General features: G+C 51.0%; 7 non-coding genes across 7 annotated transcripts; 2 read left to right on the forward strand and 5 right to left on the reverse strand.

Annotated features, from left to right (window-relative positions):
• Positions 1-2,452: 2,452 nt before the first annotated feature.
• Positions 2,453-2,524, forward strand: TRNAC-GCA (transfer RNA cysteine (anticodon GCA)). The gene has a single exon. It is a non-coding gene; the product is annotated as a tRNA-Cys (tRNA).
• Positions 2,525-4,094: 1,570 nt separating this feature from the next.
• Positions 4,095-4,166, forward strand: TRNAC-GCA (transfer RNA cysteine (anticodon GCA)). Its single transcript has one exon. It is a non-coding gene; the product is annotated as a tRNA-Cys (tRNA).
• Positions 4,167-8,294: 4,128 nt separating this feature from the next.
• TRNAC-GCA (transfer RNA cysteine (anticodon GCA)) lies at positions 8,295-8,366 on the reverse strand. The gene has a single exon. It is a non-coding gene; the product is annotated as a tRNA-Cys (tRNA).
• A 1,888-nt stretch (positions 8,367-10,254) lies between these two features.
• On the reverse strand, positions 10,255-10,326 carry TRNAC-GCA (transfer RNA cysteine (anticodon GCA)). The gene has a single exon. It is a non-coding gene; the product is annotated as a tRNA-Cys (tRNA).
• Positions 10,327-16,962: 6,636 nt separating this feature from the next.
• On the reverse strand, positions 16,963-17,034 carry TRNAC-GCA (transfer RNA cysteine (anticodon GCA)). Its single transcript has one exon. It is a non-coding gene; the product is annotated as a tRNA-Cys (tRNA).
• A 3,016-nt stretch (positions 17,035-20,050) lies between these two features.
• On the reverse strand, positions 20,051-20,122 carry TRNAC-GCA (transfer RNA cysteine (anticodon GCA)). The gene has a single exon. It is a non-coding gene; the product is annotated as a tRNA-Cys (tRNA).
• Positions 20,123-24,288: 4,166 nt separating this feature from the next.
• TRNAC-GCA (transfer RNA cysteine (anticodon GCA)) lies at positions 24,289-24,360 on the reverse strand. The gene has a single exon. It is a non-coding gene; the product is annotated as a tRNA-Cys (tRNA).
• Positions 24,361-24,825: the final 465 nt, after the last annotated feature.

Consider the following 24,825-nt stretch of genomic DNA (forward strand, 5'->3'; position numbering starts at 1 on the left):
GCTGGGGGAGTTGACAGAGGACCTTGGTTGGTCTTTCCGTCATGGACATGAGTGGAAACGTGCCCCATGTGTGGGTGGGGGGTGACTCTGGGGAGAAGGTGACTATTAGGCCCAGCTGACAGGTGTGGGATATAGCTCAGGGGTAGAGCACTTGACTGTAGATCCTGAAGTCCCTGTTAAATTCTAGGTGGCCCCTCCCATTTTTATCTTTCTAATCATATAGTTGTCACTTATTTCTGCATATCCCGTTTCCTTTCCTCACTGCCTCAGTTCACCCTCCTCTGGCTGATTTCAATTTTCCCGGATGGAAATCACTTCCTGTACCAACTAGCTTCTCAGCCAAGCAGGGAGGCAGTTCAGAGACCAGGATGGGGACTCAGAGCTGCCTTCACTGACAGTGCCACGGAAGCTAAAGGACCCCTCAGAGATCTTGGAGAACCAGGTGGTCCCAGGAGCCAAACCCTGCCAGGCCCCCTCCTGCTGACCTATACTTTCAGCACCCCCTCCTTGCCTTGACGGGCAAAGGGAATCTGATTCCCAGTCATGACCATCCTACGCTCTACAGGAGAAGCTAGGGAAGCTCTTGGGCATGTGTGTGGGTGGTCGGTGTGCTGGATCCCGGTGCATCAGAACTTTCAAACTTACACACTGCCGTAACCATATAACCTAAACTATAATAAAAGAATTATAGATGATATAACTGTGTCATGAACGACTTTGTACACTATGGTTTAAATAGAGTTTATTAAATAAAGTTTAAAAAGTTTATTTAAACCATGATTTAAATAAAGTTAAAAAGTAAAATTAAAAAGTGAATTGAGCTCTCCACTACTGCACGACCATGGCCCCGGAGGGCAGCTAAACTACTTTGGGCACCAGCAGCTTCTTGCAGAAATGTCTCTAGACTGTGAACTGGGCCCCGGCCGCCATCTTATGACGACCCCAAAAGGGAGGTACGAGCTTGCAGTGATGCAATTTCTGGCAGAGATTTCCCTGCACTTAGTTACTAACATACAGAAATCCAAAGCCTCATATCTCTTCACTGTTAGCAATGGAAAACAAATTATCAAACGCTTCCTTTCCAACAGGTCTGACCTTGGGGGTGGGGGGAACTCCAAAAAAATAATAGTGGGTTTTTTTGTTGAAATATTGAATGTAATCAAAGTAAAGAGAAAAGTAAAGTGAAATTTATCAGCTACACAGGTGGGGGTGGGGGCGGGGTGGGGGAGGTATACGGGGGTTTCTGGTGGTGGAATATGTGCACTGGTGAAGGGATGGGTGTCTGAGCATTGTATAACTGAGACTTAAGCCTGAAAGCTTTGTAACTTTCCACATGGTGATTCAATTAAAACAAAAAGTGAATTGAAAAGTGGAAAAAGGTTCATTTAAACTAGGGTTTAAGTAAAGTTTAAAAGTAAAATAAAAAAGTGACTAGAGACTGAACAGGATGACCACTCAATACCCCTATTTCAAACCACAACACCCAAAAGGAAAGAGAGATATCAAATTGGAATCCTCGCCACAGAGTCGGGGTGAGGTGGGGAGATGAGACTGGGGGGGTGGGAGGGATACTGGGTTCATGGGTGGTGGAGAATGGACACTTGTGGAGGGATGGGCTCTTAAACATTGCATGAGGGAAAAACAAGAACAAAAATGTGTGAATCTGTAACTGTACGCTCACTGTGACTCACTAATTAAAAAATAAATTTTAAAAAAAGTGAATTGAAAATTTGAAAAATTCAAAAGAAAGTTAAAAAGTAAAGTTGGCCCACTTTCTCATTAAGAAAAAGACGTCAAAAAGACTAAGAAATAACTGAAAATGAGAAATATTTTTTAATGATAAGTTGAGAAGTTGAAATGAGGAGGTGCAGAAACCAAATCTCCAAAGTTCTAAATGCAAAGACTTTGGACACATGATATCAAAATTTTTTCATCCTGAGATGAGGGGTTTGCCCTAGAAAGATACTGTGGTACCAGCGGGATGGACAAGAAGTCTCTGGCCACATGGTAAATTTCTGGGCACTGCTGTGCCCGCACAGCTCCCAGTCTAACTCCCGACTCAAGGCCGGCAGCTCGCTCAGCTCCTGTCCCGGGAGCCCAGGCTGGGCACTGCATGTGGGTCCCACAGACCCACACTTGGAGATCGGGACTCTGGGATTCAGGTCATGTCCATCCTCGCTGAAGGACAGAGGGATGGACTGGGGTACACGTAGGACCTTAGGGTCACTATGGAGCCCTTGAAAGCACCTGAGCCAAACCAGGGGTCACGGGAAGGGAGGGGTACAGAGACCCCGTCTCTGCCCTCTGCACACCCACCCCTGAGACTGGGCATCAAGGAGGCTCCTAGGAGGCAGGTCTGGCAGCTTCTGAGAGTGGGCAGGGGAGCGGCCTGACTCACCCAGTGACAGGGACTCACAGGGAAAGGTGCTCATCAGGCCACATGGACATGCCAGGGGGCATAGCTCAGGGGTAGAGCATTTGACTGCAGATCAAGAGGTCCCCGGTTCAAATCCGGGTGCCCCCTCCTTTTGGTACTTAAGTTATCCAGTCAGGGAACTAACTTGGCCCCATCTTGTTTTCTGTGGCGTCACCGCTCTGATCCTGGCAATGCTGCAGCAACTTCACGGGGAGAGACTCTTCCCCTCGCTCCCACTGCCCTGAATTCAGGAATATTGTGGGCTCAGGGGCCCCACTATGGTGAGTGACGTGGGATATGGCAGTAGAGAGCCCCAGGGCGGCAAGATTTCCCAGCAGAACAGACACTTCAATCTCGGCTGATCCCGTGTCTGGGGCACCACGGTACGGTCATTCAGGTACTAGTCAGGCTGTGGGTCAGCCGAGACACCACAGACCTAAAAGTTCTTACAAAATACCTCCATTAACTGTTAGAGACAGGAATTAGGGGGTCTCCTCTGTGAGTGCTAGGAGTGATGGAATATTTCTGACTTCAGGTCTACCAGAATTCATCATTTCAATTGCGACTATTAGCTAATTTTAATTCACATGGTTAAAAACAGAAAATAATCTAAACCAAGAAAAGACGGAGGAAGAGATTTACAACATCTCACACGCATGGCAGAGCCTGGCAAGCTACCCGGGCATTTCGATATGCCAAAAACAGTAACAACAAGTCTCACGATGGAGACGTTACTGGTGCCCACTCAAATAAATCAATGAACAACGGGATGACAGTGCTACACTTACTGTAAATTATATAAAAAGCTAAATAATATCATACCTTGGTATGTGAGAGCATATATGAGATAAGTTTATCATGTAAGTAAATAAATTTTAAAATGAACCCAGAATGGTTGTTCGACCGGGACAGGAACAGGTAGAAAAGATTGCTCTCTATTCTAATCTTTGGGAAATTGACTGTAAAGTTTCTGATCAGGCTGAGGGACAGTTCACAGGGCAAGTGTGAACAGCTCACAGTTGGCATCCCCAGGGGAACTACCTGTTCTCCTGCCCACCAGGACCCCTGAGCACTGCCGGGTGGGTCCAGAGTCTCTTGCTCCCTCCAAAGAGGCCAAGGACACGTGGAATAAGAGAGTATCCCCACTAGAGCACGCATGTCCTGGGGATGGGGGCTCGGCTCGGCAAGGACTTCCCGCTGCGGCTCAGGGTTCCCTGCTGGACCCAGAGCTGTGAGCCCCGGGGTCTGGGCTCCTCGTGAGCCTCATGGGAGGACGCCTGCACGCGGGGCGGAAAGGAGTTTCTCAGTCCCCCAGGCCCCGCCCCTTGACGATGGTCCCAGTGGAGAGACACCTTCTGTGCAGTGCAGGTCACAGGTGGCACGAGCTGTGTGATGGTCACTTGTGCGTTGTATCAAAGAGGAAAGGAGGACACATTTATCCTGAGGGTCCTCCCAGCAGTGTCCCTGCCACTGTGGTGCTGAAGCCAGTGACAGTGGGGAGGGGCAGGTGCTGCCTGTGAGGGTGGGTCCTGGGGATGCACAGACAGAGTTGGGGGAGTTGGGGAGGGTCACTGGTTGGTCTTTCCAGCGTGGAGAGATGAGTGGAAGCTTGCCCTGTGCTGTGGGGTGTGAGGGTGACTCTGGGTAAAGATGACTCTGAGACCCATCCAACAGGTGTGGGGGCATAGCTCAGGGGTAGAGCATTTGACTGCAGATCAAGAGGTCCCCGGTTCAAATCCGGGTGCCCCCTCATTTTCCCCCATGTGGATATTGTGGTTTGTCCTGCACTTCTATTTCCCAATGTCCACTGGCATCGAGCACAGATTCCTGGCCAGAGGTAAAGACGCAGCAGTTGGTGGTTTTTACACAAATGTCTGCTAGTATCATCTGAAGGGTACAGAAAAGCACCATTTAGGGGCCTGGAGCTATAGCACAGCGGGTAGGGCGTTTGCCTTACTCGCGGCCAACCCGGGTTCGATTCCCAGCATCCCATATGGTCTCCTGAGCCCCGCCAGGGTTGATTCCTGAGTGCGGATCCAGGAGTGACAAAAAAAAAGTTGCAGAAAAGCACCATTTGACCCAGACACACCCCAGAAGATTCCTCAGAATGTGGGGTGAGCCAGGCAGCCAAACGTCCATGGCCAAGTGTGCAGTAGAGGGAGGGCGGCTTCAGCAGATCTTCCAGGAGGCCCCAGCACAGGGACCCCTCAGCCTGTCAGCCAGCACCTGTGTTTATCGTCTCAGTCCTTCCTGTGAGCAGCTTTGGACTTGACCTGGGCAGCGTCTCCCGGGAATGTTGCTCTCTCAGAGCGCCATGCTCTTCTGTGACCCCCTTTCACCCCGGGCTCCCCAGGGCTGAGGTGGGACTGAAGTTCCATTCATTGGAATCACAGTTTCCCGGTTCAGGGACAGTTGCAGGCCTGAGCGTACCCAGGGATGACTCAGCAATATTTTCTGTAACATCACCCGCGTGTAGCTCTTCACCAACCTATGCTCATCCCAACTCTGAAGCCCCCCTCTCAGAATGACAGTGAATTAATGTTCAGGTAAAACTAGAATGTGATGGTTTCCCTGATTTGGGACTCAAGTGAGCGTTTTGTCGATGTTCCTGAGTTCCCTGTGGATCAGAGGCCCAGCTTGGGACTCAGAGACACGCCTCAGGAATTGTCCCTCACATTGTCAGCTTTATAAGTTTGCTCTCAACCATATCAAAAAACATCAGGACTCTTCAGGTTCACGCGACAGACACTGATACTTAATCAAAACAACTTGTGTGACACAAGTTGTTACAAGAGGTGTTTTTCTAGGGCCCAGAGTGAGGCAAGGAGGGTGTTTGCCTTGTACTTGGCCAACCCTGGTTCTACCCTTGGCATTTTATATTGTCTCTAGAGCACTGCCAGGAGTCATTCATTGAGTACAGAGCCAGGAGTCACTCCTGATCGTCACTGGGTGTGGCCCAAATGCAAACAAAGAGGTTGCTTCACTGCGTTTTAGAAAAGCACAGGAAGAAACAACTTGTTCCATGGAACAAGTCAAGTCTCACATCCTGCACTTTCTTTTTTGTTTTTTTTGGGTCACACCCGGCGATGCACAGGGGTTACTCCTGGCTCTGCACTCAGAAATTACCCCTGGCGGTGCTCAGGGGACCATATGGGATGCCGGGATTCGAACCCGGGTTGGCCACGTGCAAGGCAAACACCCTACCCACTGTGCTATTGCTCCAGCCCCTCCCTGCCCTTTCTTCATCCCGAGAGCTGGTACTCCCTGGTCAGCCCCACTCTGCATCGCAGTGTTCTGATCACAGTCAAGTCAGAGACGGAAAGCAAAGCTCCTTTGTCTCTTGAATAAGTTTACAAGCGCCTTAACAAGCCGTCACACCCTTCCAGGTACACCGGCTCCCTGGGATGAAGACTCTGACAGGCCTCCCCTGAAGGCAAGACCCCACAGCCTCCGCTCCTGACCTCTGCCCTGTCAGTGGACTCACCTTCACGGTCCCTGACACTCAGTCTGAGGGTTTCTGTACTCGAGCTCCACAGATAAACGTCCCCAGGAGTACCCCGCTAGATCACTCAGATTTGAAGGAATGATACAGACTTTATAGACAAGCAACAGCCTAGGGAATCCATTGCCTTGAAGCCAGTTTTACCGAGGAGCTTCCCTGCTTCCCTGAAGACAGACGGACTCCCCAGCACTAGGGCTGGGTCTGGCCTCCTCACGTGCTGAGGCTGCCCTCAACTAGATTAAGAAAGACGTGTTTCTGCCCGGCTTCTGAGGGACTGTATGAACGTGAATAATGAATTAGCATCTTCTATATATTGAATATTCAAGGTCTTACCTGTTATTTTTACATCCACAGAGTACTGTTGTTTTTTTTTAGCTTTGGGCCACACCTAGCAGTGCTCAAGGCTTACTCCTGGCTCTGCACTCAGAATTACTCAGCCAGCCACATGCAAGGCAAACAACTACCCTCTGTACTGTCATTCTGGCCCCAAACATCCATAGAGGTGTTTATTGCAATCTATTATTTATTAGTGTAGACATTTAAGAATATCTATATATGATATTTTCTAATGTTAAACCGTAATCCCTTTCTTAGGATAAGACATTATACTTAATGGGCCTCTTCAGTTTTTTCCCTTTAACTTTTCTAATTCTCTTCACTTTTACTAAATTCTCTATTGCAAACTAAAAGAATTAATCTAGCAAAGAATTAAAAGTAAAGTTTTATTAATGACATGGAAGACATCACTATTATCACCATGAGACCAAAGTATAAAATAAATTCAATGCACTTTCTATGCCACTGTTGAAAACTGATTTAGTGAGAATAGATATTAGATTATATAGTTTTAAATGATTGGAATTCCTTTATTTACATAGATTATAATCATAAAGCAGCCAATCACTACCATCAACACTTATTTATTTTGTGATCTTTCCATTCGTAATTTTGTTAACAATTAATATGAAGCGAATTTGTTACGTGCCTGCTGAGGGCGCAGGTGTGTGGGTGGGAAGGAAACTGGATCACGGTGGAGGGAAGGCCACACTGGGGGTGGGATTGGTGTGGAAAATTGCACCTGAAAAATATAACTGTATTATGAACAACTTTTAAATCACAGTGTTTTAATAAAAATTTAAAATGTGACATTTACATATTATGGCAGGAGTAAACCACTGACTTTCTGATCTATAGATTCCGGCCCCTCCTCCATGCATTTGCCCACACTCAGTGGTGTGTAGTGGTTACCCCCAGCCCTGTACTTGGGGGGCCTGTGGGCCGGGGGCTGCCCCTGCACCCAAAGCCGCTCCCAGCCCGGATCTCCCATTCCAGCCCTCAGTGTCGTACCCTTTTACATCTCCAAGATGTGAATTCCTTTCTTCTGTGTGTTCTTTACACAGAGATGCTCAGATGAGACCCAGATCCCTCCACCTGGTCACTGCTGCTGGACCCACGGGTGTCCACTGAGTCACAGATGGTCAGTGTGTGGCCAAGTGGACGGGAGGCGGGATAAAGGAGGGATGGAATGAGAGGAAAATCCCCCACTGCCCTGCTAGCTGGGTGGGGACAGAGTACGGGGGGACACAGCACCCAGAAGAGGTGGACAGTCACTGGCCCTTACCACAGCTCCGTGACGCTGCCACACCCGCTGGGTAGGATCAGGGCCTGCCAGTGTCCACTTCCTCCCCTTTCTGTCCCCCGTCATTGGCACTAGGTGTATTTTTGTTCATCAGAAAGCAAGACACGTGGACCCCAGCCCAGGCCCCTACACCCCGCTCCCCTCACCCTCCTTCACCCCCGGCATAGCCCTACGCGGCCTGGTTGGTGATTCCCACACACCCTCGTTTGCATGAAGTATCCAGAGGTTGGGGATGCTTAGCCTATAGAAGCACGGGTCATTGTGGGCTGTGTGCTTGGGTGCTGCGGGGCCGTCTCTGACGGGTGTGGCAGCTGTTAGTGCGGAGACTTGAGCTGTGGGTGCAGAGCTGTGAGGGGAGGGTCTGTGGTCCTGGTGGCTGATCTCACTCGCCTCCGCCGGCACCTGAGCAAGGCAAATCTGCCGCAAGAGCCGCACCAGGCAACCTCCGTCCTCTGCGAAGGGGGGAAGGGCCAGGGACATAGTGGGGCCTGGAGCTGGGTGGCCCTGAGACCTGCTCTATTGGGGCACTATTAAGAGGGACCCAGGCCCAGGCAGGCAGTCTTGGGCCTCAGTGACTGCACGGGTGAGAGGTGGCCCTTCCACAGAGAGGGGCAGGGACTTCAGGAGCTGCTGCAGCCTGGGACAGAGCTCTGGGAGCCCCCGCAGGCCATGAGTGGGGCTCTCTGACCACCAGTGGGGCCCTTAAACTTTCAGTGAGTGACTTAGGACCCAAAAGGAGGGGGCACCCGGATTTGAACCGGGGACCTCTTGATCTGCAGTCAAATGCTCTACCCCTGAGCTATGCCCCCTGGCATGTCCATGTGGCCTGATGAGCACCTTTCCCTGTGAGTCCCTGTCACTGGGTGAGTCAGGCCGCTCCCCTGCCCACTCTCAGAAGCTGCCAGACCTGTCTCCTAGGAGCCTCCTTGATGCCCCGCCTCAGGGTGGTGGGTCAGCAGAGGGCAGAGACAGGGTCTCAGACCCCGCCTTTTTTTTTTCATTTTTATTTTTATAAATATTGAAGACCTCCCTTGAAGACGAAGTTGAAGACCTCTGGAACCCAGCCACAGCCATGCTCAAGGTCACTCTCCACACATTCAGACGAGCCTCATGCATGAAGGAACTGGCAGAGGAACCCAGGTGTGTGGGACCTGGGGCCGAGATCTCCAAGGTTGCTCAGATCAGGACTGAGCCTCTTCCACCCAGATTCCCCATTTTCCAGTAGCTAGGCAGTCACACCCAGAAACTGTCCTTGGCACCGTGTATTCCCATCAACTGCTAACATCCAGAGACTATAAAATGAAGCTCCCGGAAGCTATCCCAACAATTCTCTCTCTCGGAGAAACTTGCAAGCTACTGACAGTTTACTGTCTGCATGGGAGAGCCTGGAAAGCTCCCCGTGGCGTATTCATATGCCAAAGATAGTAACAATGATGGGTCTCATTCCCCTGACCCTGAAGAGCCTCTAATGCAGAACCATTAAGAAGGACGAGTAAAGAGAGGCTGCTAAAATCTCAGGGCTAGGATGAATGGAGACATTACTGGGCCCACACGAGCAAATCTTTGATCAATGGAATGACAGTGATAGAGTGATACAGTGATTTTTATAAAGTTGTTCACAATATTTCATTACAAATAATGTTCAAACACCAATGCCAGCATCATGCACGTTCCCACCACAAGAGGAAAGTGTGTGAAGATTGTTGTATATCACTCTGGAGCCATCTAAGCCCTTATGTAAGAGATTCCAAGAATGTATATTAAAACCAAGCAAATGTGTGCTACTTCTGGAATATCAGTGGGCTAGAGTGTAAGAGGACGCACAGCTGCGAATGTGGCCACACGCTCCAGATGTTCTGTGTCGCTCTCTACCAGGAGCTTTATTTCATAGTCTCTGGGTCTTGGCAGTTGATGAGATTATATGATGTCAGGGGAAGTTTGTGGGTGGGACTGCCAAGCTACTAGAAAACTGGGAGCTGGGGGGAGGAGGCCCAGTGAGCCCCTCCTTTTCCCCTGCCTTTTTGGTTTGACCCAGGGCTGTCCCAGGGCTCCAAAACAACTCCACACTTCTATCTACTCCCAGTCCTTTCTCTGCCCCTGAGTCCCCAAGCTCCAGGAGTGGGGTCTGTGGGGGCCACACTGCACATCCCTGTCTCCCTGGGAGGAGCTGAGCAGACCTCGAGGTGAGACCTGTGAGCTTTGGGGGTCAGAGCAATGCCCAGAAGCACTGTTCCCATGTGGAGCCAGGACAGCCTCACGCCTAGGTCTGCCCTCCAGGCATTTATCACTGTATCACTGCCATCCCGTTGTTCATCGATTTCCTCGAGCGGGCACCAGTAACGTCTCTATTGTACTCAGGCCTGAGATTTTAACAACCTCTCCTTACTCGTCTTTCCCAACGATTGGAGGTCAGCGGAATGAGACCTATTGTTACTGTTTTGGGCATATCGAATATGCCACGGGTAGCTTGCCAGACTCTGCCGTGTGGGCAGGATACTCTCGGTAGCTTGCTGGGCTCTCCGAGAAGTATGTATATATCTGTGTTTTTGGATGTGAATATGCCATGGAGCTTGCCAGGCTCTCCCAAGTGGGCAATAGACTCTCGGTAGCTTCTCAGGTTCTCCAAGAGGGAGAACTAGGCTATTAGAACTAGGCATTTATATGAGCATTTATATGAGCAGGAAAAACCAGTCTGGCAGGGGGCACCCGGATTTGAACCGGGGACCTCTTGATCTGCAGTCAAATACTCTACCCCTGAGCTATGCCCCCACACCTGGGAAGGGAGTCTAATGAGCATCTTTTATTCCAGTCACCCCCATACTCCTTAAACTCAGAATAAATTCCCTCTCGTCTCTCCAGGCCGGAAGGACCCAGCAGTGGTTCTCCACAAGTTCCCCCCTATCTGCCAGCACCATCCCCCAGGCTCCTCCCTCCCTCACAGAAACAGCCCCTCCCACCTGGCTTTCACCCTGGGTCTCGCTGGACTGTGCTGTGGGGCTGTTCCTGGCTGTACTCGGGGAACTATGCGTTGTTGGGGTCAAACCCTGGCCTCCACCCTGAAAAACCTCTAAAGTAGCCATTTGAGCAGTCCTTCAGTGAAACAATGATTTTTATGTCTATTTTTTTTTTTTTGGTTTTTGGGTCATACCCGGTGATGCACAGGGGTTACTCCTGGCTCTTCACTCAGGAATTACCCCTGGCGGTGCTCAGGGGACCATATGGGATGCTGGGATTAGAACCCGGGTCAGCCGCGTGCAAGGCAAATGCCCTACCCGCTGTGCTATTGCTCCAGCCCCTATGTCTATTTTTTATTAAGCTATTAACAAGAAAATCAGTTCTCTGTCTCTTGCTCCTGTTCCCCTCAAACAACCATGTTTTCTTTCTTCTAATCTATTTGCTTCTATGATTTAAAATAATGATATCTCATAACCTGCTCTAACTTACCATGATAAGGGAGTATTCTCTATTTTGTATCCTTTTCTGTAGAATGAACATATTTTGGGGGGAGTCACCCACTCAGAAATTCTCAGGGGTTTTTCCTGGCTCTGCACTCAGGAATTACTCCTGTTGGTACTCACAGGACCACGTGGGGTGTCAGGGATTAAATCCGGGCTGGCCACATGCAAGGCAAGAACCCTACCTGCTTTACTATCACTCTGGCCCCGAGAATAAAATTTTAACTCATGTGACTTTGCCCCTGTCTCAGTCTGTTGAACTATTTCTATGTTTCTTAGATTATCATTTCAATACGCATCAATAGCACTAATTAAGACTTGTAGAAGACCTTTTTGTTTTTCCTGAGATTAGTCATCACTTTATGTTCCAATGACTTCGTTCTCTTTCAATACTCAAGATTTCCCACAACCTTTAACGAGGCCATAAATGCTTTAATACACTTTTCCACAGGGAGGGGACTCTCGGGTCATTACCGTATCTATGTCTTGTTCTCTATAGCCCTCAGCTGCCGGTCCTAAACATATATAGGAACTATATGAGGACCGACCTTTCTCCTCACTCTCCCCCATAAGGGAAACTTGCTTTTGTGGATTCCAAGTCTGTAATGCTTCTTCTTCAAAAAAATTTAATTTTTTAATTTTTAATGAATCACCATGAGGTACAGTTACAGACTTACAAACTTTTGTGATTACATTTCAGTCATACAATGATCTAGTACCCTTCCCTCCATTAGTGCCCATTCTCCACCACCAAGGTTCCCAGTGTACCTCCTGCCACCCCTCCCCCCATCCCTGCCTCTGTGACAGACACATTCTCTCTCTCTCTCTCTCTCTCTCTCTCTCTCTCTCTCTCTCTCTCTCTCTCTCTCTCTCTCTCTCTCTCTCTCTCTCTCTCTCTCTCTCTCTCTCTCTCGTTGGATGTTATGGTTTGCAATACAGGTAGTAAGAGGCCATCATGTTCAGTCCATAGTCTACTTTCAGCACACATCTCCCATCCCAAGCGAGCCCTCCAAGCATCATTTACTTGGTGGTCCCTTCTCCATCCCAGCTGCCTTTTCCCCCAGCATGTGAGGCCAGCTTCCAGGCCGTGGAACAACCCTCCTAGCCCTTATCTCTACTATCCTTAGGTGTTAGTCTCCCATTCTGTTACTTTATATTCCACAAATCAGTGCAGTTGTAATGCTTCTTTTTCTCTTTGTTTTTGTTTTGGAGCCACACCTGGCAGTTCTCAAGGTTGACTCCAGGCTCTGCACTCAGGGATAACTCCTAGTGGGTTAGGGGACCAGGTGTGGTGCCAGGGATCAAACCTGGGTGGGCTGTGTGAGGCCAGTGCCCGCCCCTCCGTGCTCTCTGGTCTCTGTAAGGCCCATTCACTTCCTCCCCAGCTCTGGCAGCGGCGGCCCTTCTGCCGGTCGCTGTGGAAGTTGATTTAGGTGAGTTTTGTCAAACCAGTGGGGAGAAGACGGCAGCAGTGCGGCCACAGCTCAGCGCTCTGAACAGTGGGGCGCAGGGGGCCCTCAAATGTCTGTGTGAGTGGCTGTAGGCGCCCTTGAAATATGTTCTCCAAAAAGAGTGGCTTTACGTGGAACCAAACTGGCGCCCGCGGGAGTGGGCTTCACGCAGACGGTGGTGTGGCCCGCGTGGGCTCCAGGGTGGACAGAGCTCCTGGCGCTGTGGGCAGCGGCGGTTCAGCGTGGATGAATAGGGCTCTTGGGGCCCAGCTTGGCACCACCGCAGAGCGCGGGTCTGGGAGTCGAGGGGACACCCAGGTTCCCACCACGGAAGGCCAGTAGCTTGTCGCCAGCTGGGCATCCCTGCCACTGTCTTTCCCCCAAACCAGGCGGCAGCAAAGTATGGAGGAAAACCTCCCCAAGTGCTAACTGTGCAGACCAAGAATGGGGGCGTGTGCCCCCTGGGCAGGTTCTGCCCACTGCCCGCTACAGCCCACCGAGAGCACCCAGCCCCGGGGCCACAGCTGCCATCTCCACTGGGGCCCCAGGGTGCTTCAACACCAGTGGGTCAACTGGGATATGGAGGGGGGGGGGCAAGGGCATCAGCAGCCTGACGGGGCCCTCAGCCTTCCTGACACCCCAAAGTCACCACTACACCTCTGGCCAGATTCCAACAACTCAGGACCAAGTTTTCCTGGAAACTGAACCACCAGAAGTTAACGTAGGAGTCACACCCACAAACCACCTCGGGCTCAGCCATACAAGCTCATTTATAGGTCTTGCTCGAGACCCATAAATTGATCTTGAAAGAAATCAAAAGCCGCAGTTAATCCTGGACCCGCACAAGACTGAACAGACCAGGATAGATCAGAGGGGGGTGGGTCTGCCTGGTGCCCGCCCACGCAGAGCCCCCAGCAGTCGCTTGCTACTACAATCCAAAATTGCCTCCATGCCCCCAGCCAGACTCCACTGTCTTGGGATGAACCTCACCGAGATATTAATCTGCTGAAAATTCAGGTATGTGGTTTTGTAATTGAAATCTGCAGGCTTTCTCAGGGTCACGATGGGCTACCTCTCCCCACCTCCCTGTACCTCCAGAAGCCCCGGCAGTCACATCCATACCCCAAAGCTGCCACCCAGTTTAAAAAAAAAAAGCTACTCCAGATGAAAAGCTACTCCAGAAGTACCTTGCTAATAAAAATACTGAATGCCCTGGGCAAACATGATGTTCTCTCAGCACTTGTATTGCAAACCATAATGCACAAAAGGGGAGAGATAGAGATAGAGAGAGAAGCTAGAAGAGAGAGAGAAAGAAAAAGAGAGGTGCCTGCCATAGAGGCAGGTGAGGGGAGGGGTTTCACATGTGATGTGGTAGTTGATGCCTCGCATACCAAATGTTCCTAAGAATCACAGAAAGGTCTATTGAAGCGCCATTTCTCAGCTGGTGCCCCAGAACCATTCATCAGACTGGGGTTGATCTATATAGGTGTGACCACCCAACTCCAAGTCCATTGCTAAGGTGAGAACAAACTTCAGCAGAGCTTCCAGAAGCTTCCTAGACCAAGTGGCAGAGAAAACTGCCAGCCCGGTACCTGCGTCCCCACTGCCTTGCTCATCCTTGTATTGAGAGTGTTTCCCAAAAACAGTGCTCTAAGTTGCCCCCATTTTCCTCTTTTGATCCAGGCATTCACCCATGGAGAGATGAAATGGCTTATTTCATGCTAAAGCTCAGGATCTGAGGCTAGGGTGACTCCTACAGGCTGAGTTTGCAGAGGCTAAAAGAGCAATATGTTCAAGTGTGTCACCAGCGTGTATGAGTCCTTGAACAATATTATGTTGTATTCAACTTCTGAAGTTCACATTATGAATCATTTGATCTGATTCCATAGGTTTCACATATAAACAAACCTGCATGTGTGCATGTATATGTGCCCAGTTGTTTGTATGACATAATAATAATAATAATTACAGTAGCTTTTTAATAGTTTTTAAGTCACACCCGGCGATGCTCAGGAATCACTCCTGGCTCTGCACTCAGGAATTACTCCTAGAGGTGCAGAGGGAACCGTATGGGAAGCTGGGTTTCAGCTGTGTGCGAGGCAAACTCCCTACCCACTGTACTATCTTTCCAGCACCCACAGTAGCTTTTTAAAAGCCCAAATTAGCTCACATTATACCTGTCAAGTCATTTGATTTTTGTTTCTTGAGATTCTTTTTATTTTGGTTTTGGGGCCACACCCAGTGCTGCTCAGGGCTTCCTCTGACTCTGTGTCAGGGATCTCCTGATGGGGAATGCAGAACCACACAGGGTATCAGGGACCAAATCCAGGTCAGCCAAGAGCCCTGCCCACTGTGCTTTCTCTCTCACCCCATATTTAAAATTCTATTAATATTCTTTGCCCCAGTACTCAGAACCTATTTGATTTTTCCCTCTGACCTCAAGTCCATCCTAAGACTGGACCTTAATGTTGTAGCCCATTCCCTGGCCACGGCTGCATAGATGGATTTGTTACTTGCCCAGCACAAAATCCATCCCAGGGCCTGTGTCCATGTCTAAACACTGCCAAGGGGCTGCGCTGCCCACCTGTCCCTCCCGTGGTTGGTTTCAGTGGGTCTCTTGTGTTTCCACATGCCTGTCTTCGTCCCTAAGAGGCGACCCACAGAAGTTGAGACTCTCACACAAGCACTGGCCACACTGAACAATCACACTCACAGGCTCGAACCTGAAAGTTGAGGGAGGGCCTCACAGAGGCAGGAGACGGGTTCCTCCAGGTGGGGGAGGCAGGGGCTGCTGGCTGGGGTGGTCTCAGCCGTGACTCTGCCACAGGCTCCTGGAGCCTGGCTCACCAACCTTCCCTCAGGGCGGGACTCCTTACAGCCCAATGGCCCAGGGGCTGGAGACTCCCACGACAGCTGGACATGACACAGGAATGATCTGCAAGCAACAGATCCTCAGAGAAATGGGGCATGGGGAAACTCAGGACTGCACTGAGGACAGTACAAATCCTGGTTCCAACCCTGAAGCACAAGGGTCCTGATGGGTCACGAAGAGCCCTCAGTGTCCCCCGTTATCACAATGAGGGGCATGGCTGTGGCCTTTGGTGGGTTGACCCAGGACTCCAGACTGCCCACTGGGATGAGAAGCTGCTCTCCTTCCACTTCCTCTCCCCGATGCCCTTTACAAAGCTTGTAGTGCCATCCTCCCTGAGGCCAGGTCTGTGGTTCAGATTCCAGCCCTCATGAGTTTATCACAGGGAATTCCAGACAGAGGGTGGACAGAGCTTGGTCATTTCTTAAGAGAATCCTTTGTCCCGGCTGCACGGACTCACCTGTGGGCAATGGAGGCCATGGCAGCAGCTGGCCAGGTGGTGCCTCACCCCAGAGTGAGTGGGAGGGTCCCAGACCAGCCCCGTGGATCCAGCCCTAACCTGTAATTAATCAGGTGTGTAAGCTTGGACTCGCCTCTTAATTAGGCCTCTTTCCAATCCAATAAGATGGGGCGGCGTTGGTGAGACCCAGTTTCAACTTTTCATTGGGATCATCTGAAGAGCTTGTTAAGTGAGAGCCTCTTGGCAGCTCTGAGGAGGTTCCGCCTGGAGCCTGTGAGTGTTGTTTCCGTGAAACATCCTGCTGCTCCCGAGCGTGCCTCACAGCAGATGCTGTGCTGGACAACCTGGTGGGGCACCCTGGTTTGGTCCAGAGAACTTCCATGGGCTCAGACATGGGTTCTGCACAAAGGTCCTGGCTCTGGACGTGAGGTGCAGGCTGTGCAGGAGGGCCAGTGGGCAGTGATGCCGCCATCTGCAGAGGAGCAGCTGACTAGGAGTAAGGGGAGAGCTGAGTGTTCCGATGTCACCACAAAGCTCAGAGATCATCGCTTCAGGTAGTAGCAGTGAGATGAGCTTTTAAGGGCAGGTGCTCCCACCACATCCTCACTCCTCGACCCTGAAATGGGACCCCAGTTCCCTCTCCCTCGCTGGATCCCGACATTCCTCACTGAGGAGAGGCAGCAGCAGGGGGGGCCGGGTTGGTGGTCTTAGGACTGCAGACCCCTTCTTCCACTGTCGTCTACTCCCCCTCCCTCCTTGGCGTCTGTCCCACCAAATTCCACCCTCCCCTGGTCTGGGTGTGGCAGGTAGGTCCGTGAGTCTGGGATAGGTTGTTCCAAAGGAACCTCAGGACTTGGGGTGCACAAAGCCGAAGTCCAGTGCCTCTGACGTGCAGCCCAGCAGCTCCCCTGGTGTAGGGACACGCACCTCTCCTGGGCGCTCCACGAGGTGGCACAGTCAAGCAGGTGGGTGCCCAGGAGCACACAGCTGGACATCTTGGGCATCTGGGCTCCTGTGAAAGGTAGATGTGAGAAGCAGAGGGGCCGCAGGGGCCAGAGACCTCTTTAGGGGAGCACTGAGTGCAGGCTGGAGGAGAGGTGGTTAGGAATTCCGGCCTGGAGGGGGCAGGCAATACAGAGTCCACTTCAAGATTAGAATTGAGACAAAATGAGGGGGCACCCGGATTTGAACCGGGGACCTCTTGATCTGCAGTCAAATGCTCTACCCCTGAGCTATGCCCCCTCCCTTGACTGAGTGGTGTAATTAATCCTTATTACCTGTATTGACACACCAGGATGCAGTCCAGCTGGCCAGGTTGGCCTAAACTCAGCAGGGTCAGGCACCACCCTGACTGGGGACACAACTCCAACTTGGTGACAACTGCCTTCCCTGTCTCGGAAGGAAGGTTCAGACTAAGTCTGAGGTTATTTAGTGACACATAACATTCATTCGAGTGAAAGCTTTCTACACCATAAACTGTAGTGCTGTCCTAACTACGTAAACTATAATAAATAAAAATGACTTATTAAAGAGTCGGGGTGCTGAGTCAGCTCCCGATTCCCACCTCTGGGAATCTAACTCTTAAAATCTCTCGGGCTAACAATTGCTCTATCGCCCAATCTTCAATTTCAGGAATCTAAAACCACTGGAGGAATTTTATGGAAACAGAATTTATCACAAAAAAAAATCAGGAGGTGCTTACAAAATCATGAAGTGTGGTGGGAAGGAAGAAACTGGGGAGTATTATCAGATTTTACAGTGCTCCCTGCACAACTGTGCTCTATGGGGGAGGGGCCTCCATGGGCCTCACAGCACCCCCAGACCCACAGAGTGGCAGCCAAGCCAGGACCTGGCCGGTCTGGCAGCCTCAATATTCCTAACCCCGACACACACACACACACAGAGCTCCTGCTGCGAAGGAAGAGTGGCTCCTCCTCCCCTCCTCCGTCCAGATCATACACGAATGCTTCTTGCTGGCAGGCCTGAAACAGCAGCCGGAGCCCAGAGGCGAGGCCTCTGGCAAAGGTCAGTCCCCGGGAAGCTGGGCAAACAAGGGAGAGGCCCGGGACCACGTCCAGCCCGGTCACGACCGAGAGCCCGGGCAGAACAGGGCCCCCTCCTTGAGGATGCTGCTCTGGGCATGCTGGGAACAGAGGTCCCATCCCTCTGGGGTGGCCAGCACAGGCCTCCTCCTGGCCAGGGCAGCCGGAGTGGGAGGCTGACTGGAATGCCGGTGCACTGTCAAAGGGGGCATTCCCTGCATTCTGCACCCATAAGGCAGCGCACGGCATCTCAGGAGAAGCAGGGGCAGGACTCATGAGCCCCCCCTGACCCCCCTGCTGGAGGGCCTCCTTGCTGGGGCCCACAGTGAGCCTTGAGGGGGAAGTAGTCCAGAGAGGGGAGTCCGTCGAAGGGAGCATCTCTGGAAGCCTCTGATGGAGGCAGGCCCGCAGGCCAAGGTGCGGGTCAAGTCTCACTCCATGGACTGTAGGTTCTCAGAGGCAACAGGTCACCTAGAGTCGTGCACCCATGTGCCAGGCGCCTTTCCCCAGGTCTGATTTAGTAACTGGAGGTCCTCTGAGGAGACCCCTGCCCTCACCCCATACATCCCCACAGAACAATGCCAAGAGTGATCCCTGAGCACAGAATCAAGGGTAAGCCTTGGATACAGCCAGATGTGGCCCAATGCGCCTCCCCCCCCCCACCCACCCAAAGAGAAAGAATTACAGAAGCGCTTGTCCCGGGCTAATGGGAACCCTGGAGGCACCAGGTTTTAAGGAGCTCAAGGTTCTGAAGAAAGTCCCTCATGAAAGTCCCCTATGGAAGCATGATGTTAGCGGGTCCCAGCTGGGAGCTCCCCTGCCACCACCGTGGAAGTCACTGGCCAGACACCTCTGCCCCCCGCCCCTCGGGGTGGGCTCACACTCCTTACCTCTGGGTGTGACTCGCCCTCACAGTCTCACCTATGGGTATCTAGTTGACCAAGCTATGGTATTACCAACTGGGCTGCTTAACTGTCAACTTGCTTGGTCTCTAGGGTCCAGATTTCAATCCAGTGCCCATCCAGGGGCGCCTCTGGAGGTATTTCTTGAGATAATTCACAGGTAAATCAACAGATTCGGGGTCAACCGGATGGCCTACAAGCTTTGTACACATTGAAAAGTCCTGCTCTTAGAATAGAGAGTAGGTCTTATCCGATCAGTTGAAGGCCTCAAGAGAAACTGAGGTAATTCTGTTCCCAAGCTGCAACAACTCTTCCCTGGCCTCCAGCCTGGTGGTCTCATGCCAGCCTCCCGCACCTCGTGAAGCCCTTCCTGAGTCTCCACAGATACAGGCGCCTCTGTGAGAGCGTCTCTACACACGGCTATGTAGCCCTGTCATCAAGCTGCTCATGAGAATGTCCTACTGGCTCTATTTTCTCCAGAGAACACTGGATAATACACCGATACTTGGGAGAAATAACCTGGCAATTCTCCCGCTACCTGAAACAAGACCCCATTGTCCAGCAAGACTAAGACCCCCCATAAATTCCTAAAATATTAAGAGGGTTCACATGCATGGCCCAGAGAAAAGAATGACCCGGGTCCAAGGATCAGAGACTTGACTGTGAGAGGCTACAGGCATCTGAGGGTTATCTGAGGGAGACCCCCGCTGCCTTCTCTCCCCCAATCCAGGCTCAGAGGGGTGGGGAGAGCTGAAAATGAACCAGTGTGATGAATAATAAAAGTGAATGTGGGTCCTCCCCCGCCCCAACGAGACCCCGAGTCGCTGCCCACAAACAGCCTCTCTGGCTCCTGGTCAAGTTGCTTAACAGCCATGATCCCAGAGACTCAGAAACAAATCTCGGAACCCAGCGGTTTTGGGCAGAAATCCCTCCAGATTTAATTATTAAAATTCCAGAATTCCAAAATCGCACGACATCATATGCTATTCATAAGCAGTAATAGAAAACAAAGTGTCTAATGTTGCCTTTTTGGCAGATCTAAGTGTTGGGGGAAATCTCAGATAACAATGGCGGGTCTGGTGTTGAAATATTGAATGTAATCAAAGTAGAGAGAGTAATGTGGACATCATCTGCCACACAGGCAGGGGGAGGGTGTAGGATGGGGGGTATTGGGGTTTTTGGTGGTGGAAAATATGCACTGGTGAAGGGACGGGTGTTTCATCATTGTGTGACCAAGACTTAAACCCGAAAGCCTTGTAACTGCTCACAGTGATTCGATAAATAAATTCTTTAAAAAAAAGAAAGAATATGGGCAGGGGGCACCTGGATTTGAACCAGGGACCTCTTGATCTGCAGTCAAATGCTCTACCCCTGAGCTATACCCCCACCTGAATCCAGGTGAGTAATAAGTACTTAATCTAGTGGGACCACACCTGGCTGTCATTATCTGCGGATACTTCCTTGTTAGTGTCCTGCCATCCAGCTGCCTGTATGCAGATGACCTTCTTACCATGGCTTCTCATCCTCCCCCGCCACACACATGGAGGCCATTTCTTAGACCAGCCAACCATGGGATATCCATATGTGAGCCACCAGTGGTCCTCACCAGTGAAGCCCAGACCTAGGGGAGTTGGCCCATCCCACCCGTGCTGGAAGAGAGTGCGGACACCTGAGCTTTCCAGGTGTTTTTCTGCCTTTGACCTTTCCGAGTTGTCAGGCTCACCAGAAGCTGTTTGGCTCTTGCCCTGTTGGATCATGCCAGCATGTCCCTAATACCATCAGGCGCATCCTTCCGAGCAGAGCCAGCACCACGTCCCCAGGGCCACCGCACGGATGCTGGGTGTGGGGAAGGAGCCCAGCCACAGGCGGCTGCTCTGCCACCAAGCCGGGCCTCCACTGAGTCTCCCTGGTTAGAGTCTCGGCCACCTCACCCACCCAGAGCCTTGGGGATCCTCGGTCCCAAAGAATCAGCTGAATTTCCACTGTCTTTCATCCCCAGGGGGACCAAAAATCAAGCCTGTATACCCACCATCTTGCCTGTAGCCTTTACCTACAGCCCCCTTGGAGGGTGGGTCAGCCGTGTGTACTATCAAAGAAACCGAAGCTGCTTCAGTCCGCTGAGAAAGACGAGGCAATCGTGGTCCCGTGTTGGGGTGCTGGTGAGGCAGGCCAGGAAACAGGGCCTCCCCGGGACCCCAGCGCCTCCCCTCTAAGTCCTGCTGTGGGGGAATCTGTGATCCTGGCCTGAGCTCTGCAGCCGCCACCCCAGGCTGCCCAGTCTCTGAGAGGGGGTCTGTCGGGCAAATGTTTGTTCTGCTTTTTGGGTCACACCTGGGGATGCACAGGGGTCACTCCTGGCGGTCCTTATAGGATGCCGGGAATTGAACCTGGGTTGGCTGCGGGAAAGGCAAACGCCCTCCCCGCTGTGCTATCGCTCCAGCCCCATCTGTTTGTTTTGGATTTGGTGGCCACACCCTGCAGTACTCAGGCTCACTTCTGGCAGCCCCCGGGGGACCATATGTGGTGACCAGAAACAAGGTCATAGGCCAGAGGAAATAAGGAAGAGAGCCACAGGAGGCCAAGGAAGAGGAGAGGTGGGGAACGGGAAGGGGAGCAGGGCTGCAGGAGGCTGGAGGATTGAGAGGCTCTGAGGACACCCCTTCTTCCCCCGGGCAGGAAATGTAGTAGAGGACACTGGAGCCACAGGACCTGGTCATCACGTCCAGAAGCAAAACTCAATGTGGGCAGAGGCCTCTGAGCTCAGCCCCCCACTCCCCCAGGCCCCGGGAGCATTTCTCCTGAGCCTGAGCTTGATGCACGTGTGGGCTGGACCCCCACCTCACAGGCCCTGTCCCTGCAATGTCACACTGCCCACGCCCACCTTATTCCAGAAATTCCACTGAGTCAGCACATTTGAGAAGTGGGAGAGCACTGTCTGTCACCACAGACACAGTGGATTCTTTATGTTGGCCTTTTTGGTTTTGGGGGATAGCAATCTTCAACGCTCAGGAGTGACTCCTGGCTCTGCATTCAGGAATTACTCCTGGAGGTGTCCGGGGAACATTTTGGGATGCTGGGATGGACCCCGGTGTGCAAGGCAAACGCCCTACCTGCTGTACTGTCGCTCTGGCCCCAGGACAGGTCCAGTTGAACTCATGTTCCGAAGACCGGGCCTGAAGAAAAGGAAGAGTTCCATTTATCTACTGACAGATGGGGCGTCTGCAGGCAGCTGGCGGGAGAGGACAGAAGCAGAATTTCCCCAGCACGTTAGTTTGCAAAGCAGGGTCTGGACCACCTCAAGGAGTTCTGAGCTCATTCTGTGGCCACAGGGCAAGGAGGAGCATCTCAAGGATGTCCTCTGAGCATCTTGTCCAGGAATACCGTCTGTCTTTGGTTGTTCTTATTTCTCTGACTCCTTGACTATTCGTGGTGGGGGTACAGGACCAGAGGCCTATTTCCATCATCATTGGGTGGCGGGGGTGGGCAGAGGTCTATTTCCCCTATCGACATCCCCGGTCACTACATCCAAAGTCTCCTCAACCCTCCTGGTCCTGGCTTCAGGCAGCAGCCCCATGGAAATCATTGCCATCTGCCCCCCGGACGCTGTGAGAATCACACATAGCTGTGATCCCAAATAACTTCCCAGGAGATTGAGAATCATACAGGGCTGTGAGCCCCAATAACCTCCCAGGAAGGGCTGGGCAGCCACTGAGGGTATTTCTGAGGTAAGCAGGAGAGAGTGCCTCTCCAGCCCCCACCCCTCTCAGTCCAAAAATCACATTTCTAGGGCTGATCTGTCAGTTTAATAAACAGTAAGTGATTCTGAGACAGACTGGACAAGTAACCTTGGATGGGGAACTCCTCACAAAACGGAAACACGCAGAGTGAGACCACTGTGCCAGGAAAAACGACAACGGGAAGAGGGGAACAAGGAACTTCACAGGAAGTTGCCAGTAAGTGAAGCTAAGATCAGGAGACTTATGTAGAGATCTCTGTTTGTAGAATGTTAGTTTTGGTAATCTGCTTTTATCGACTACAAGCCAAGAAACCATGGCATGAATCTTTCTGTGGCACATGCTGCTGTTTCAGTGGCAGTTTGTTGGGAGAAATATTTTATTTTGAAGTTTTGAGTCAGGTTCAGAATGTCTTGGGGCCTCCTCTGTTACAGAGCAGTTACACAGGTCTCTTCAGAGCAGTTTCTTTACCTGATGTTACTTGAATTTGGAAGGCACTGCTGCTGCACTCCTGCTTCTGTGTGGAAATTTATTTCTGCTCAGATGAGTTAGCAGTTGAGTGTTTAGCTCCTGACCTGCCTGTCATTTATAGGCGATATTGTTGTTCTTGAAGTGGTCCTTTGCCTAACAAAGGGTTGGGTTTTTTGTTTGTTTGTGGGTAGATTATTACAGTGGGCAACTTTAGTGACTAGGTAAGTGAATGATTTGGTGGAAGTAGGTGCACAAACACTTAGTCAGATGGAATGGTGTATTTTATGGAAGTGAATTGGTCGCAAAAGGAAGATTGAAGTATATTATGGGATTTGAACAGCACATATCCTCTGTTTGCTCAAGTAATTTGTGATTTATATACGCTGACTTAAACATTTTTTAAAATTCCTGTTACCCTAGAGGAGAACTCCAAGAAGGTCATTAAGAGTCTGAAGGTTATACCTGCCATATTGCTAGAATAATGGTTTCAGCCCTGTCCCGGGCATCAGCGTCCTCAGGATTTCAGAGAAGCTGTATAGTGGGTGGGAACAGAACCTGTGCCACAGGTGATTGGGGCTGTACTAAGTTGCATATGCACATGGACGTGACTCCTAGTGTAAGCAGCAGCTGCCTCTAATCTCACCTCTAACAGCACCCCAAGGATGCAGCTCTGTTTAGTCATGTGACTCTTGGTTCCCCAGAGCTGCTGAAGGGTTGGAGGTAGTGGCCCCACAGAACAGGGCTGGGAGGAGTCTTGAAGAAGAAACTGTTGAAGATCTTTTTCCTGCTTATGAGAAACATGCCTTGAACTGTTCCAGCACTGTGCGATCTGCTTTTTGTTTTATGGAACATAAATTGGAAGAATGAAATTAGATGACACCCGACTGCAAAAATGTTTATAAGCAAATAGCGTATAAAGCTGTGAACTTCATAACTTTGTAAAGCAAGATTTAAAGCAAATACAAGAGGAAAATAAAATACTTTTCCTAAAAAAAAAAAAAAAAAAGATCAGGAGACTTGACAGGAAGGAAGAGTAAACAGGAAGAGAACTGTACAGGAAGTAACAGCAAACAGGAAACAGGAAGAGAACTGTAAAGGAAGTAACAGCAAACAGGAAGAGAACTATACAGGAAGCAGTAAACAGGAAGAGAACTATATAGGAAGTAGTTGTAAACAGGAAGAGAACTATATAGGAAGTAGCTGTAAACAGGAAGAGAACTATATAGGAAGTAGCTGTAAACAGGAAGAGAACTGTACAGGAAGTAAGCAGGAAGATAACTATATAGGCAGAAGCTGTAAACAGGAAATAGTAAACAGGAAGGTCAAGTCAAATGGGCAAAAGTCAGCAGGGGGCACCCGGATTTGAACCGGGGACCTCTTGATCTGCAGTCAAATGCTCTACCCCTGAGCTATACCCCCAAGCATGGAAAAACTTCCTCTTCAGCCTCCTTTATCTGGGTTGCCACACCTACGGATTCCAGAGCCCTGTCTGTCTGGTCACTCCTAGACAGCCTGGAGACAGCCACGCCCGGACAGCAGAGACGCTGGTCCAGCAGGAGTCCCTCTCCATTCTCTGCAGTCCTTGCCTGCCCCCAGGCAGCTTCCTATGTGGCCGCAGGCCAAATCCGCAGCACCTGCCAGGCCATCACAAGCCTCCATTTTTCCTGCCCTCGTAACTGTTTTCTCACTCTCGCAGTATGCGTGTGTGTGTATGTGTGTAAATCTATTTTTTTTTAGATTTCTCGCTACTTACCAGCGCCTTCACAGCTCGCTGCTACATCCTGAAACCCTGCAGTGCACGTCAGGCTTCTGCAGTCTCAGAGCCTCTTCCTCTCCTGTACAGACAGCAGCATTCCCAGTCGCACACCAGACTGTGTCAGGAGC

Source organism: Sorex araneus, chromosome 1, assembly GCF_027595985.1.
Source record: "Sorex araneus isolate mSorAra2 chromosome 1, mSorAra2.pri, whole genome shotgun sequence".
Lineage (NCBI taxonomy): Eukaryota > Metazoa > Chordata > Mammalia > Eulipotyphla > Soricidae > Sorex > Sorex araneus.